Consider the following 16,834-nt stretch of genomic DNA (forward strand, 5'->3'; position numbering starts at 1 on the left):
ATTTCTGCACCGGTTTCCTGCAGCAGGTTCCTGCACAGGTTTCCTGCAGCATTTTCCTGCACCGTTTTCCGGCAGCAGTTTTCTGCAGCAGTTTCCTGCACTGGATTCCTGCAGCGTTTACCTGCAGCGGTTTCATGCACTGGTTGACTGAAGTGTTTTCCTGCAGCAGTTTCCAGCAGCGGTTTCCTGCAGAAGTTTCCTGCACTGGATTCCTGCAGAAGTTTCCTGCAGCAGTTTCCTGTAGCGTTTTCCTGCAGAAGATTCCTGCACCGTTTTCCTCCACCGGTTTCCTTCAGCGGTTTACTGCATCGGTTTCCTGCCCCAGTTTCCTGCGCCGGTTTCCTGAAGCAGTTTCCTGCAGTGGTTTCCTGCAGTGGTTGCCTGCAGCGGTTTCCAGCAGTGGTTTCCTACAGTGTTTTCCTGAAGCAGTTTCCTGCAGTGATTTCCTGCAGCAGTTTCCTGCACCTGTTTCCTGCAGTGGTTTCCTGCACCGGTTTCCTGCATCAGTTTCCTGAAGTGTTTTCCTGCAGCAGTTTCTTGCAGCATTCTCCTGCAGCGTATTTCTGCACCGGTTTCCTGCAGCAGTTTTCTGCTGTGGTGTCCTGCAGCAGTTTCCTGCAGCGTTTCCTGCACTGGTTTCCTGAAGCAGTTGCCTGCAGCGATTTACTGCAGCAATTTCCTGCACGGGTTTCCTGAAGCAGTTTCCTGCAGTAGTTTCTTGCACTGGTTTCCTGCAGCAGTTACTGCAGCATTTTCCTGCACCGGATTCCTGCAGCAGTTTCCAGCAGTGGTTTCCTGAAGCAGTTTCCTGCAGTGGTTTCCTGCAGCAGTTTCCTGCACCAGTTTCCTGCAGTGGTTTCCTGCACCGGTTTCCTGCATCAGTTTCCTGAAGTGTTTTCCTGCAGCAGTTTCTTGCAGCATTCTCCTGCAGCGTTTTTCTGCACCGGTTTCCTGCAGCAGTTTTCTGCTGTCCTGCAGCAGTTTCCTGCACTGGTTTCCTGAAGCAGTTGCCTGCAGCGATTTACTGCAGCAGTTTCCTGCACCGGTTTACTGAAGCAGTTTCCTGCATTAGTTTCTTGCACTGGTTTCCTGCAGCAGTTACCTGCAGCATTTTCCTGCACCGGATTCCTGCAGCAGTTTCCTGCAGCCTTTTCCTGCAGTGGTTTCCTGCAGTGGATTTCTGCACCGGTTTCCTGCAGCAGGTTCCTGCACAGGTTTCCTGCAGCATTTTCCTGCACCGTTTTCCTGCAGCAGTTTTCTGCAGCAGTTTCCTGCACTGGATTCCTGCAGCGTTTACCTGCAGCGGTTTCATGCACTGGTTGACTGAAGTGTTTTCCTGCAGCAGTTTCCAGCAGCGGTTTCCTGCAGAAGTTTCCTGCACTGGATTCCTGCAGAAGTTTCCTGCAGCAGTTTCCTGTAGCGTTTTCCTGCAGAAGATTCCTGCACGTTTTCCTCCACCGGTTTCCTTCAGCGGTTTACTGCATCGGTTTCCTGCCCCAGTTTCCTGCGCCGGTTTCCTGAAGCAGTTTCCTGCAGTTTTTTCCTGCAGTGGTTTCCTGCAGCGGTTTCCAGCAGTGGTTTCCTACAGTGTTTTCCTGAAGCAGTTTCCTGCAGTGATTTCCTGCAGCAGTTTCCTGCACCAGTTTCCTGCAGTGGTTTCCTGCACCGGTTTCCTGCATCAGTTTCCTGAAGTGTTTTCCTGCAGCAGTTTCTTGCAGCATTCTCCTGCAGCGTATTTCTGCACTGGTTTCCTGCAGCAGTTTTCTGCTGTGGTGTCCTGCAGCAGTTTCCTGCAGCGTTTCCTGCACTGGTTTCCTGAAGCAGTTGCCTGCAGCGATTTACTGCAGCAGTTTCCTGCACCGGTTTACTGAAGCAGTTTCCTGCAGTAGTTTCTTGCACTGGTTTCCTGCAGCAGTTACTGCAGCATTTTCCTGCACCAACTTCCTGCAGCAGTTTCCAGCAGTGGTTTCCTGAAGCAGTTTCCTGCAGTGGTTTCCTGCAGTGGTTTCCTGCAGCAGTTTCCTGCACCAGTTTCCTGCAGTGGTTTCCTGCACCGGTTTCCTGCATCAGTTTCCTGAAGTGTTTTCCTGCAGCAGTTTCTTGCAGCATTCTCCTGCAGCGTTTTTCTGCACCGGTTTCCTGCAGCAGTTTTCTGCTGTCCTGCAGCAGTTTCCTGCACTGGTTTCCTGAAGCAGTTGCCTGCAGCGATTTACTGCAGCAGTTTCCTGCACCGGTTTACTGAAGCAGTTTCCTGCATTAGTTTCTTGCACTGGTTTCCTGCAGCAGTTACCTGCAGCATTTTCCTGCACCGGATTCCTGCAGCAGTTTCCTGCAGCCTTTTCCTGCAGTGGTTTCCTGCAGTGGATTTCTGCACCGGTTTCCTGCAGCAGGTTCCTGCACAGGTTTCCTGCAGCATTTTCCTGCACCGTTTTCCTGCAGCAGTTTCCTGCAGCAGTTTCCTGCAGCAGTTTCCTGCACTGGATTCCTGCAGCGTTTACCTGCAGCGGTTTCATGCACTGGTTGACTGAAGTGTTTTCCTGCAGCAGTTTCCAGCAGCGGTTTCCTGCAGAAGTTTCCTGCACTGGATTCCTGCAGAAGTTTCCTGCAGCAGTTTCCTGTAGCGTTTTCCTGCAGAAGATTCCTGCACCGTTTTCCTCCACCGGTTTCCTTCAGCGGTTTACTGCATCGGTTTCCTGCCCCAGTTTCCTGCGCCGGTTTCCTGAAGCAGTTTCCTGCAGTGGTTTCCTGCAGTGGTTGCCTGCAGCGGTTTCCAGCAGTGGTTTCCTACAGTGTTTTCCTGAAGCAGTTTCCTGCAGTGATTTCCTGCAGCAGTTTCCTGCACCAGTTTCCTGCAGTGGTTTCCTGCACCGGTTTCCTGCATCAGTTTCCTGAAGTGTTTTCCTGCAGCAGTTTCTTGCAGCATTCTCCTGCAGCGTATTTCTGCACCGGTTTCCTGCAGCAGGTTCCTGCACAGGTTTCCTGCAGCATTTTCCTGCACCGTTTTCCTGCAGCAGTTTTCTGCAGCGGTTTCCTGCAGCAGTTTCCTGCACTGGTTTCCTGCAGCGTTTACCTGCAGCGGTTTCATGCACTGGTTGACTGAAGTGTTTTCCTGCAGCAGTTTCCAGCAGCGGTTTCCTGCAGAAGTTTCCTGCAGCAGTTTCCTGTAGCATTTTCCTGCACTGGTTTCCTGCAGAAGTTTCCTGCACCGTTTTCCTCCACCGGTTTCCTTCAGCGGTTTACTGCATCGGTTTCCTGCACCAGTTTCCTGCGCCGGTTTCCTGAAGCAGTTTCCTGCAGTGTTTTCCTGAAGCAGTTTCCTGCAGTGGCTTCCTGCAGCAGTTTCCTGCACCAGTTTCCTGCAGTTGTTTCCTGCACCGGTTTCCTGCATCAGTTTCCTGAAGTGTTTTCCTGCAGCAGTTTCTTGCAGCATACGCCTGCAGCGTTTTTCTGCACCTGTTTCCTGCAGCAGTTTTCTGCTGTGGTGTCCTGCAGCAGTTTCCTGCAGCGTTTCCTGCAGCATTTCCTGCACTGGTTTCCTGAAGCAGTTGCCTGCAGCGTTTTACTGCAGCAGTTTCCTGCACCGGTTTACTGAAGCAGTTTCCTGCAGCGTTTTCCTGCAGCGGTTTCCTGCAGTGGATTTCTGCACCGGTTTCCTGCAGCAGGTTCCTGCACAGGTTTCCTGCAGCATTTTCCTGCACCGTTTTCCGGCAGCAGTTTTCTGCAGCAGTTTCCTGCACTGGTTTCCTGCAGCGTTTACCTGCAGCGGTTTCATGCACTGGTTGACTGAAGTGTTTTCCTGCAGCAGTTTCCTGCACCGGATACCTGCAACTGTTTCCAGCAGCGATTGCCTAAAGCAGTTTCCTGCAGAAGTTTCCTGCACTGGATTCCTGCAACGGTTTCCAGCAGAAGTTTTCTGCCGTAGTTTCCTGTAACGTTTTCCTGCACTGGTTTCCTGCAGCAGTTTCCCTCACCTGTTTCCTGCAGCATTTTCCTGCAGCAATTTCCTGCACCGGTTTCCTGAACCAGTTCCCTGCGCCAGTTCCCTGAAGCAGTTTCCTGCAGCAGGTGCCTGCAGTGATTTCCTGCAGCAGTTTCCTGCAGTGGTTTCCTGCAGCAGTTCCCTGCACCGGTTTCCTGCAGCGGTGTCCTGCAGAGTTTTCCTGCAGTGGTTTCCTGCACCCGTTTCCTGTAGCAGTTGCCTGCAGCAGTTTCCGGCAGTAGTTTCCTGCAGCAGTTTTCTGCAGCGGTTTCTTGCAGCGGTTTTCTGCAGCGGTTTCCGGCAGCAGTTTTCTGCACCGGTTTACTGAAGCAGTTTACTGCAGTAGTTTCCTGCACCGATTTCCTGCAGCAGTTGCCTGCAGCATTTTCCTGCAGCGGTTTCCTGCAGCTGTTTCCAGCAGCAGTTTCCTGCAGCGGTTTCCTGCAGTGGATTTCGGCACCGGTTTCCTGCAGCAGGTTCCTGCACAGGTTTCCTGCAGCATTTTCCTGCAGCAGTTTTCTGCAGCGGTTTCCTGCAGCAGTTTCCTGCACTGGTTTCCTGCAGTGTTTACCTGCAGCGGTTTCCTGCACTGGTTGACTGAAATGTTTTCCTGCAGCAGTTTCCAGCAGCTGTTTCCTGCAGAAGTTTCCTGCACTGGATTCCTGCAGACGTTTCCTGCACCGTATTCCTGCAACGGTTTCCAGCAGACGTTTTCTGCAGTAGTTTCCTGTAGCGTTTTCCTGCACTGGTTTCCTGCAGCAGTTTCCCTCACCGGTTTCCTGCAGCGTTTTCCTGCAGCAATTTCCTGCACCGGTTTCCTGAACCAGTTCCCTGCGCCGGTTCCCTGAAGCAGTTTCCTGCAGCAGGTGCCTGCAGCATTTTCCTGCAGTGATTTCCTGCAACAGTTTCCTGCAGTGGTTTCCTGCAGCAGTTCCCTGCACCGTTTTCCTGCAGCGGTGCCCTGCAGAGCTTTCCTGCAGTGCTTTCCTGCACCCTTTTCCAGCAGCCGTTGCCTGCAGCAGTTTCCTGCAGCAGTTTTCTGCAGCGGTTTCTTGCAGCGGCTTTCTGCAGCGGTTTCCTGCAGCAGTTTTCTGCACCGGTTTACTGAAGCAGTTTACTGCAGTAGTTTCCTGCACTGATTTCCTGCAGCAGTTGCCTGCAGCATTTTCCTACAGCGATTTCCTGCAGCTGTTTCCTGCAGAAGTTTCCTGCAGCGGTTTCCTGCAGTGGATTCCTGCACAGGTTTCCTGCAGCATTTTCCTGCACTGGTTTCCTGCAGCGTTTACCTGCTGCGGTTTCATGCACTGGTTGACTGAACTGTTTTCCTGCAGCAGTTTCCAGCAGCGGTTTCCTGCAGAGGTTTCCTACAGCAGTTTTCTGCAGCGGTTTCCTGCAGCAGTTTCCTGCACTGGTTTCCTGCAGCGTTTACCTGCTGCAGTTTCATGCACTGATTTGACTGAAGTGATTTCCTGCAGCAGTTTCCAGCAGCGGTTTCCTGCAGAGGTTTCCTGCACTGGATTCCTGCAGAAGTTTCCTGCAGCAGTTTCCTGAAGCGTTTTCCTGCACTGGTTTCCTGCAGAAGTTTCCTGCACCGTTTTCCTCCACAGGTTTCCTTCAGCGGTTTACTGCATCGGTTTCCTGCACCAGTTTCCAGCGCCGGTTACCTGAAGCAGTTTCCTGCAGTGGTTTCCTGCAGCAGTTTCCAGCAGTGGTTTCCTGAAGCAGTTTCCTGCAGTGGTTTCCTGCAGCAGTTTCCTGCACCAGTTTCCTGCAGTGGTTTCCTGCACCAGTTTCCTGCATCAGTTTCCTGAAGTGTTTTCCTGCAGCAGTTTCTTGCAGCATTCTCCTGCAGCGTTTTTCTGCACCGGTTTCCTGCAGCAGTTTTCTGCTGTCCTGCAGCAGTTTCCTGCACTGGTTTCCTGAAGCAGTTGCCTGCAGCGATTTACTGCAGCAGTTTCCTGCACCGGTTTACTGAAGCAGTTTCCTGCATTAGTTTCTTGCACTGGTTTCCTGCAGCAGTTACCTGCAGCATTTTCCTGCACCGGATTCCTGCAGCAGTTTCCTGCAGCCTTTTCCTGCAGTGGTTTCCTGCAGTGGATTTCTGCACCGGTTTCCTGCAGCAGGTTCCTGCACAGGTTTCCTGCAGCATTTTCCTGCACCGTTTTCCTGCAGCAGTTTTCTGCAGCAGTTTCCTGCAGCAGTTTCCTGCACTGGATTCCTGCAGCGTTTACCTGCAGCGGTTTCATGCACTGGTTGACTGAAGTGTTTTCCTGCAGCAGTTTCCAGCAGCGGTTTCCTGCAGAAGTTTCCTGCACTGGATTCCTGCAGAAGTTTCCTGCAGCAGTTTCCTGTAGCGTTTTCCTGCAGAAGATTCCTGCACCGTTTTCCTCCACCGGTTTCCTTCAGCGGTTTACTGCATCGGTTTCCTGCCCCAGTTTCCTGCGCCGGTTTCCTGAAGCAGTTTCCTGCAGTGGTTTCCTGCAGTGGTTGCCTGCAGCGGTTTCCAGCAGTGGTTTCCTACAGTGTTTTCCTGAAGCAGTTTCCTGCAGTGATTTCCTGCAGCAGTTTCCTGCACCAGTTTCCTGCAGTGGTTTCCTGCACCGGTTTCCTGCATCAGTTTCCTGAAGTGTTTTCCTGCAGCAGTTTCTTGCAGCATTCTCCTGCAGCGTTTTTCTGCACCGGTTTCCTGCAGCAGTTTTCTGCTGTGGTGTCCTGCAGCAGTTTCCTGCAGCGTTTCCTGCACTGGTTTCCTGAAGCAGTTGCCTGCAGCGATTTACTGCAGCAGTTTCCTGCACCGGTTTACTGAAGCAGTTTCCTGCAGTAGTTTCTTGCACTGGTTTCCTGCAGCAGTTACTGCAGCATTTTCCTGCACCGGATTCCTGCAGCAGTTTCCTGCAGCCTTTTCCTGCAGTGGATTTCTGCACCGGTTTCCTGCAGCAGGTTCCTGCACAGGTTTCCTGCAGCATTTTCCTGCACCGTTTTCCTGCAGCAGTTTTCTGCAGCAGTTTCCTGCAGCAGTTTCCTGCACTGGTTTCCTGCAGCATTTACCTGCAGCGGTTTCATGCACTGGTTGACTGAAGTGTTTTCCTGCAGCAGTTTCCAGCAGTGGATTTCTGCACCGGTTTCCTGCAGCAGGTTCCTGCACAGGTTTCCTGCAGTATTTTCCTGCAGCAGTTTCCTGCAGCAGTTTCCTGCACTGGATTCCTGCAGCGTTTACCTGCAGCGGTTTCATGCACTGGTTGACTGAAGTGTTTTCCTGCAACAGTTGCCTGCAGCGTTTTCCTGCAGCAGTTTCCTGCACCGGTTTCATGCAGTGTTTTCCTGCAGCGGTCTACTGCAGCGGTTTCCTGCACTGGTTTCCTGCAGCAGTTTCCTGCACCGTTTTCCTCCACCGGGTTTCTTAAGCGGTTTTCTGCAGCGTTTTCCTGCGGGAGTTTCCTGCAGTGGTTTTCTGCACTGGTTTCCTGCAGCATTTACCTGCAGCGGTTTCATGCACTGGTTGCCTGCAGTGTTTTCCTGTACCACTTTCCTGCAGCATTTTCCTGCACCGGTTACCTGCAACTGTTTCCAGCAGCGGTTTCCTAAAGCAGTTTCCTGCAGCGGTTTCCTGCACTGGTTTCATGAAGCAGTTTCCTACTGTGGTTCCCTGCACCCGATTCCTGCACCAGTTTCCTGCACCATCTTCATGCAGCGTTTTCCTGCAGCAGTTTCCTGCAGCGTTTTCCTGCAGCGATTTCCTGCAGCAGTTTCCTGCACCGGTTTCTTGCAGTGGTTTCCTGCAGCATTTTCCTGCAGCAATTTCCTGCAGAAGTATCCTGCACCGGATTCCTGCAACGGTTTCCAGCAGAAGCTTTCTGCAGTAGTTTCCTGTAGCGTTTTCCTGCACTGGTTTCCTGCAGCAGTTTCCTGCACCGGTTTCTTGCAGTGGTTTCCTGCAGCATTTTCCTGCAGCAGTTTCCTGCAGAAGTTTCCTGCACCGTATTCCTGCAATGGTTTCCAGCAGACGTTTTCTGCAGTAGTTTCCTGTAGCGTTTTCCTGCACTGGTTTCCTGCAGCAGTTTCCCTCACCGGTTTCCTGCAGCGTTTTCCTGCAGCAATTTCCTGCACCGGTTTCCTGAACCAGTTCCCTGCGCCGGTTCCCTGAAGCAGTTTCCTGCAGCAGGTGCCTGCAGCATTTTCCTGCAGTGATTTCCTGCAACAGTTTCCTGCAGTGGTTTCCTGCAGCAGTTCCCTGCACCGTTTTCCTGCAGCGGTGTCCTGCAGAGCTTTCCTGCAGTGGTTTCCTGCACCTGTTTCCTGCAGCTGTTGCCTGCAGCAGTTTCCTGCAGCAGTTTTCTGCAGCGGTTTCTTGCAGTGGCTTTCTGCAGCGGTTTCCTGCAGTAGTTTTCTGCACCGGTTTACTGAAGCAGTTTACTGCAGTAGTTTCCTGCACTGATTTCCTGCAGCAGTTGCATGCAGCATTTTCCTACAGCGATTTCCTGCAGCTGTTTCCTGCAGCGGTTTCCTGCAGCGGTTTCCTGCAGTGGATTCCTGCACAGGTTTCCTGCAGCATTTTGCTGCACCGTTTTCCTGCAGCAGTTTTCTGCAGCGGTTTCCTGCAGCAGTTTCCTGCACTGGTTTCCTGCAGCGTTTACCTGCTGCGGTTTCATGCACTGGTTGACTGAAGTGTTTTCCTGCAGCAGTTTCCAGCAGCGGTTTCCTGCAGTGGATTTCTGCACCGGTTTCCTGCAGCAGGTTCCTGCACAGGTTTCCTGCAGCATTTTCCTGCAGCAGTTTCCTGCAGCAGTTTTCTGCAGCAGTTTCCTGCAGCAGTTTCCTGCACTGGATTCCTGCAGCGTTTACCTGCAGCGGTTTCATGCACTGGTTGACTGAAGTGTTTTCCTGCAACAGTTGCCTGCAGCGTTTTCCTGCAGCAGTTTCCTGCACCGGTTTCATGCAGTGTTTTCCTGCAGCGGTCGACTGCAGCGGTTTCCTGCACCGTTTTCCTCCACCGGTTTCCTTCAGCGGTTTACTGCATCGGTTTCCTGCACCAGTTTCCTGCGCCGGTTTCCTGAAGCAGTTTCCTGCAGTGTTTTCCTGAAGCAGTTTCCTGCAGTGGTTTCCTGCAGCAGTTTCCTGCACCAGTTTCCTGCAGTGGTTTCCTGCACCGGTTTCCTGCATCAGTTTCCTGTAGCGTTTTCCTGCACTGGTTTCCTGCAGAAGTTTCCTGCACCGTTTTCCTCCACCGGTTTCCTTCAGCGGTTTACTGCATCGGTTTCCTGCACCAGTTTCCTGCGCCGGTTTCCTGAAGCAGTTTCCTGCAGTGTTTTCCTGAAGCAGTTTCCTGCAGTGGTTTCCTGCAGTGGTTTCCTGCTCCGGTTTCCTGCATCAGTTTCCTGAAGTGTTTTCCTGCAGCAGTTTCTTGCAGCATACGCCTGCAGCGTTTTTCTGCACCTGTTTCCTGCAGCAGTTTTCTGCTGTGGTGTCCTGCAGCAGAGTCCTGCAGCGTTTCCTGCAGCATTTCCTGCACTGGTTTCCTGAAGCAGTTGCCTGCAGCGTTTTACTGCAGCAGTTTCCTGCACCGGTTTACTGAAGCAGTTTCCTGCAGTAGTTTCTTGCACTGGTTTCCTGCAGCAGTTACCTGCAGCATTTTCCTGCACCGGTTTCCTGCAGCAGTTTCCTGCAGCGTTTTCCTGCAGCGGTTTCCTGCAGTGGATTTCTGCACCGGTTTCCTGCAGCAGGTTCCTGCACAGGTTTCCTGCAGCATTTTCCTGCACCGTTTTCCGGCAGCAGTTTTCTGCAGCAGGTTCCTGCAGCAGTTTCCTGCACTGGTTTCCTGCAGCGTTTACCTGCAGCGGTTTCATGCACTGGTTGACTGAAGTGTTTTCCTGCAGCAGTTTCCTGCACCGGTTACCTGCAACTGTTTCCAGCAGCGATTGCCTAAAGCAGTTTCCTGCAGAAGTTTCCTGCACTGGATTCCTGCAACGGTTTCCAGCAGAAGTTTTCTGCCGTAGTTTCCTGTAGCGTTTTCCTGCACTGGTTTCCTGCAGCAGTTTCCCTCACCTGTTTCCTGCAGCAGTTTCCTGCAGCGTTTTCCTGCAGCGGTTTCCTGCAGTGGATTTCTGCACCGGTTTCCTGCAGCAGGTTCCTGCACAGGTTTCCTGCAGCATTTTCCTGCACCGTTTTCCGGCAGCAGTTTTCTGCAGCAGGTTCCTGCAGCAGTTTCCTGCACTGGTTTCCTGCAGCGTTTACCTGCAGCGGTTTCATGCACTGGTTGACTGAAGTGTTTTCCTGCAGCAGTTTCCTGCACCGGTTACCTGCAACTGTTTCCAGCAGCGATTGCCTAAAGCAGTTTCCTGCAGTAGTTTCTTGCACTGGTTTCCTGCAGCAGTTACCTGCAGCATTTTCCTGCACCGGTTTCCTGCAGCAGTTTCCTGCAGCGTTTTCCTGCAGCGGTTTCCTGCAGTGGATTTCTGCACCGGTTTCCTGCAGCAGGTTCCTGCACAGGTTTCCTGCAGCATTTTCCTGCACCGTTTTCCGGCAGCAGTTTTCTGCAGCAGGTTCCTGCAGCAGTTTCCTGCACTGGTTTCCTGCAGCGTTTACCTGCAGCGGTTTCATGCACTGGTTGACTGAAGTGTTTTCCTGCAGCAGTTTCCTGCACCGGTTACCTGCAACTGTTTCCAGCAGCGATTGCCTAAAGCAGTTTCCTGCAGAAGTTTCCTGCACTGGATTCCTGCAACGGTTTCCAGCAGAAGTTTTCTGCCGTAGTTTCCTGTAGCGTTTTCCTGCACTGGTTTCCTGCAGCAGTTTCCCTCACCTGTTTCCTGCAGCATTTTCCTGCAGCAATTTCCTGCACCGGTTTCCTGAACCAGTTCCCTGCGCCGGTTCCCTGAAGCAGTTTCCTGCAGCGGTTTTCTGCAGCGTTTTCCTGCAGCGGTTTCCTGCAGTGGATTTCGGCACCGGTTTCCTGCAGCAGGTTCCTGCACAGGTTTCCTGCAGCATTTTCCTGCAGCAGTTTTCTGCAGCGGTTTCCTGCAGAAGTTTCCTGCACTGGTTTCCTGCAGCGTTTATCCTGCAGCAGTTGCCTGCAGCATTTTCCTGCACTGGTTTCCTGCAGCAGTTTCCTGCACCGGTTTCTTGCAGTGGTTTCCTGCAGCAGTTTCCTGCAGAAGTTTCCTGCACCGTATTCCTGCAACGGTTTCCAGCAGACGTTTTCTGCAGTAGTTTCCTGTAGCGTTTTCCTGCACTGGTTTCCTGCAGCAGTTTCCCTCACCGGTTTCCTGCAGCGTTTTCCTGCAGCAATTTCCTGCACCGGTTTCCTGAACCAGTTCCCTGCGCCGGTTCCCTGAAGCAGTTTCCTGCAGCAGGTGCCTGCAGCATTTTCCTGCAGTGATTTCCTGCAACAGTTTCCTGCAGTGGTTTCCTGCAGCAGTTCCCTGCACCGGTTTCCTGCAGCGGTGTCCTGCAGAGCTTTCCTGCAGTGGTTTCCTGCACCCGTTTCCTGCAGCTGTTGCCTGCAGCAGTTTCCTGCAGCAGTTTTCTGCAGCGGTTTCTTGCAGCGGCTTTCTGCAACGGTTTCCTGCAGTAGTTTTCTGCACCGGTTTCCTGCAGCGGTGTCCTGCAGAGCTTTCCTGCAGTGGTTTCCTGCACCCGTTTCCTGCAGCTGTTGCCTGCAGCAGTTTCCTGCAGCAGTTTTCTGCAGCGGTTTCTTGCAGCGGCTTTCTGCAACGGTTTCCTGCAGTAGTTTTCTGCACCGGTTTACTGAAGCAGTTTACTGCAGTAGTTTCCTGCACTGATTTCCTGCAGCAGTTGCCTGCAGCATTTTCCTACAGCGATTTCCTGCAGCTGTTTCCTGCAGCGGTTTCCTGCAGCGGTTTCCTGCAGTGGATTCCTGCACAGGTTTCCTGCAGCATTTTCCTGCACCGTTTTCCTGCAGCAGTTTTCTGCAGCGGTTTCCTGCAGCAGTTTCCTGCACTGGTTTCCTGCAGCGTTTACCTGCTGCGGTTTCATGCACTGGTTGACTGAAGTGTTTTCCTGCAGCAGTTTCCAGCAGCGGTTTCCTGCAGTGGATTTCTGCACCGGTTTCCTGCAGCAGGTTCCTGCACAGGTTTCCTGCAGCATTTTCCTGCAGCAGTTTCCTGCAGCAGTTTTCTGCAGCAGTTTCCTGCCGCAGTTTCCTGCACTGGATTCCTGCAGCGTTTACCTGCAGCGGTTTCATGCACTGGTTGACTGAAGTGTTTTCCTGCAACAGTTGCCTGCAGCGTTTTCCTGCAGCAGTTTCCTGCACCGGTTTCATGCAGTGTTTTCCTGCAGCGGTCTACTGCAGCGGTTTCCTGCATTGGTTTCCTGCAGCAGTTTCCTGCACCGTTTTCCTCCACCGGGTTTCTTAAGCGGTTTCCTGCAGCGTTTTCCTGCGGGAGTTTCCTGCAGTGGTTTCCTGCACCCGTTTCCTGCAGCAGTTGCCTGCAGCGGTTTACTGAAGCAGTTTACTGCAGTAGTTTCCTGCACTGATTTCCTGCAGCAGTTGCCTGCAGCATTTTCCTGCAGCGATTTCCTGCAGCTGTTTCCAGCAGCGGTTTCCTGCAGCGGTTTCCTGCAGTGGATTTCTGCACCGGTTTCCTGCAGCAGGTTCCTGCACAGGTTTCCTGCAGCATTTTCCTGCACCGTTTTCCTGCAGCAGTTGTCTGCAGCGGTTTCCTGCAGCAGTTTCCTGCACTGGTTTCCTGCAGCGTTTACCTGCTGCGGTTTCATGCACTGGTTGACTGAAGTGTTTTCCTGCAGCAGTTTCCAGCAGCGGTTTCCTGCAGTGGATTTCTGCACTGGTTTCCTGCAGCAGGTTCCTGCACAGGTTTCCTGCAGCATTTTCCTGCAGCAGTTTCCTGCAGCAGTTTTCTGCAGCAGTTTCCTGCAGCAGTTTCCTGCACTGGATTCCTGCAGCGTTTACCTGCAGCGGTTTCATGCACTGGTTGACTGAAGTGTTTTCCTGCAACAGTTGCCTGCAGCGTTTTCCTGCAGCAGTTTCCTGCACCGGTTTCATGCAGTGTTTTCCTGCAGCGGTCGACTGCATCGGTTTCCTGCACCGTTTTCCTCCACCGGTTTCCTTCAGCGGTTTACTGCATCGGTTTCCTGCACCAGTTTCCTGCGCCGGTTTCCTGAAGCAGTTTCCTGCAGTGTTTTCCTGAAGCAGTTTCCTGCAGTGGTTTCCTGCACCGGTTTCCTGCATCAGTTTCCTGAAGTGTTTTCCTGCAGCAGTTTCTTGCAGCATACGCCTGCAGCGTTTTTCTGCACCTGTTTCCTGCAGCAGTTTTCTGCTGTGGTGTCCTGCAGCAGTTTCCTGCAGCGTTTCCTGCAGCATTTCCTGCACTGGTTTCCTGAAGCAGTTGCCTGCAGCGTTTTACTGCAGCAGTTTCCTGCACCGGTTTACTGAAGCAGTTTCCTGCAGTAGTTTCTTGCACTGGTTTCCTGCAGCAGTTACCTGCAGCATTTTCCTGCACCGGTTTCCTGCAGCAGTTTCCTGCAGCGTTTTACTGCAGCGGTTTCCTGCAGTGGATTTCTGCACCGGTTTCCTGCAGCAGGTTCCTGCACAGGTTTCCTGCAGCATTTTCCTGCACCGTTTTCCGGCAGCAGTTTTCTGCAGCAGGTTCCTGCAGCAGTTTCCTGCACTGGTTTCCTGCAGCGTTTACCTGCAGCGGTTTCATGCACTGGTTGACTGAAGTGTTTTCCTGCAGCAGTTTCCTGCACCGGTTACCTGCAACTGTTTCCAGCAGCGATTGCCTAAAGCAGTTTCCTGCAGAAGTTTCCTGCACTGGATTCCTGCAACGGTTTCCAGCAGAAGTTTTCTGCCGTAGTTTCCTGTAGCGTTTTCCTGCACTGGTTTCCTGCAGCAGTTTCCCTCACCTGTTTCCTGCAGCATTTTCCTGCAGCAATTTCCTGCACCGGTTTCCTGAACCAGTTCCCTGCGCCGGTTCCCTGAAGCAGTTTCCTGCAGCGGTTTTCTGCAGCGTTTTCCTGCAGCGGTTTCCTGCAGTGGATTTCGGCACCGGTTTCCTGCAGCAGGTTCCTGCACAGGTTTCCTGCAGCATTTTCCTGCAGCAGTTTTCTGCAGCGGTTTCCTGCAGCAGTTTCCTGCACTGGTTTCCTGCAGCGTTTATCCTGCAGCAGTTGCCTGCAGCATTTTCCTGCACTGGTTTCCTGCAGCAGTTTCCTGCACCGGTTTCTTGCAGTGGTTTCCTGCAGCAGTTTCCTGCAGAAGTTTCCTGCACCGTATTCCTGCAACAGTTTCCAGCAGACGTTTTCTGCAGTAATTTCCTGTAGCGTTTTCCTGCACTGGTTTCCTGCAGCAGTTTCCCTCACCGGTTTCCTGCAGCGTTTTCCTGCAGCAATTTCCTGCACCGGTTTCCTGAACCAGTTCCCTGCGCCGGTTCCCTGAAGCAGTTTCCTGCAGCAGGTGCCTGCAGCATTTTCCTGCAGTGATTTCCTGCAACAGTTTCCTGCAGTGGTTTCCTGCAGCAGTTCCCTGCACCGGTTTCCTGCAGCGGTGTCCTGCAGAGCTTTCCTGCAGTGGTTTCCTGCACCCGTTTCCTGCAGCTGTTGCCTGCAGCAGTTTCCTGCAGCAGTTTTCTGCAGCGGTTTCTTGCAGCGGCTTTCTGCAACGGTTTCCTGCAGTAGTTTTCTGCACCGGTTTCCTGCAGCGGTGTCCTGCAGAGCTTTCCTGCAGTGGTTTCCTGCACCCGTTTCCTGCAGCTGTTGCCTGCAGCAGTTTCCTGCAGCAGTTTTCTGCAGCGGTTTCTTGCAGCGGCTTTCTGCAACGGTTTCCTGCAGTAGTTTTCTGCACCGGTTTACTGAAGCAGTTTACTGCAGTAGTTTCCTGCACTGATTTCCTGCAGCAGTTGCCTGCAGCATTTTCCTACAGCGATTTCCTGCAGCTGTTTCCTGCAGCGGTTTCCTGCAGCGGTTTCCTGCAGTGGATTCCTGCACAGGTTTCCTGCAGCATTTTCCTGCACCGTTTTCCTGCAGCAGTTTTCTGCAGCGGTTTCCTGCAGCAGTTTCCTGCACTGGTTTCCTGCAGCGTTTACCTGCTGCGGTTTCATGCACTGGTTGACTGAAGTGTTTTCCTGCAGCAGTTTCCAGCAGCGGTTTCCTGCAGTGGATTTCTGCACCGGTTTCCTGCAGCAGGTTCCTGCACAGGTTTCCTGCAGCATTTTCCTGCAGCAGTTTCCTGCAGCAGTTTTCTGCAGCAGTTTCCTGCCGCAGTTTCCTGCACTGGATTCCTGCAGCGTTTACCTGCAGCGGTTTCATGCACTGGTTGACTGAAGTGTTTTCCTGCAACAGTTGCCTGCAGCGTTTTCCTGCAGCAGTTTCCTGCACTGGTTTCATGCAGTGTTTTCCTGCATCGGTCTACTGCAGCGGTTTCCTGCAGCAGTTTCCTGCACCGTTTTCCTCCACCGGGTTTCTTAAGCGGTTTCCTGCAGCGTTTTCCTGCGGGAGTTTCCTGCAGTGGTTTCCTGCACCCGTTTCCTGCAGCAGTTGCCTGCAGCGGTTTACTGAAGCAGTTTACTGCAGTAGTTTCCTGCACTGATTTCCTGCAGCAGTTGCCTGCAGCATTTTCCTGCAGCGATTTCCTGCAGCTGTTTCCAGCAGCGGTTTCCTGCAGCGGTTTCCTGCAGTGGATTTCTGCACCGGTTTCCTGCAGCAGGTTCCTGCACAGGTTTCCTGCAGCATTTTCCTGCACCGTTTTCCTGCAGCAGTTTTCTGCAGCGGTTTCCTGCAGCAGTTTCCTGCACTGGTTTCCTGCAGCGTTTACCTGCTGCGGTTTCATGCACTGGTTGACTGAAGTGTTTTCCTGCAGCAGTTTCCAGCAGCGGTTTCCTGCTGTGGATTTCTGCACCGGTTTCCTGCAGCAGGTTCCTGCACAGGTTTCCTGCAGCATTTTCCTGCAGCAGTTTCCTGCAGCATTTTCCTGCAGCAGTTTCCTGCAGCAGTTTTCTGCAGCAGTTTCCTGCAGCAGTTTCCTGCACTGGATTCCTGCAGCGTTTACCTGCAGCGGTTTCATGCACTGGTTGACTGAAGTGTTTTCCTGCAACAGTTGCCTGCAGCGTTTTCCTGCAGCAGTTTCCTGCACCGGTTTCATGCAGTGTTTTCCTGCAGCGGTCGACTGCAGCGGTTTCCTGCACCGTTTTCCTCCACCGGTTTCCTTCAGCGGTTTACTGCATCGGTTTCCTGCACCAGTTTCCTGCGCCGGTTTCCTGAAGCAGTTTCCTGCAGTGTTTTCCTGAAGCAGTTTCCTGCAGTGGTTTCCTGCAGCAGTTTCCTGCACCAGTTTCCTGCAGTGGTTTCCTGCACCGGTTTCCTGCATCAGTTTCCTGTAGCGTTTTCCTGCACTGGTTTCCTGCAGAAGTTTCCTGCACCGTTTTCCTCCACCGGTTTCCTTCAGCGGTTTACTGCATCGGTTTCCTGCACCAGTTTCCTGCGCCGGTTTCCTGAAGCAGTTTCCTGCAGTGTTTTCCTGAAGCAGTTTCCTGCAGTGGTTTCCTGCATAGGTTTCCTGCAGCGGTTTCCTACAGTGGTTTCCTGAAGCAGTTTCCTGCACCGGTTTCATGCAGTGTTTTCCTGCAGCGGTCGACTGCAGCGGTTTCCTGCACCGTTTTCCTCCACCGGTTTCCTTCAGCGGTTTACTGCATCGGTTTCCTGCACCAGTTTCCTGCGCCGGTTTCCTGAAGCAGTTTCCTGCAGTGTTTTCCTGAAGCAGTTTCCTGCAGTGGTTTCCTGCAGCAGTTTCCTGCACCAGTTTCCTGCAGTGGTTTCCTGCACCGGTTTCTTGCAGTGGTTTCCTGCAGCATTTTCCTGCAGCAATTTCCTGCAGAAGTATCCTGCACC

Source organism: Chiloscyllium plagiosum, unplaced genomic scaffold, assembly GCF_037043375.1.
Source record: "Chiloscyllium plagiosum isolate Xiang-an unplaced genomic scaffold, Cpla_swu_hap1 HiC_scaffold_34, whole genome shotgun sequence".
NCBI classification, from domain to species: Eukaryota; Metazoa; Chordata; class Chondrichthyes; order Orectolobiformes; family Hemiscylliidae; genus Chiloscyllium; species Chiloscyllium plagiosum.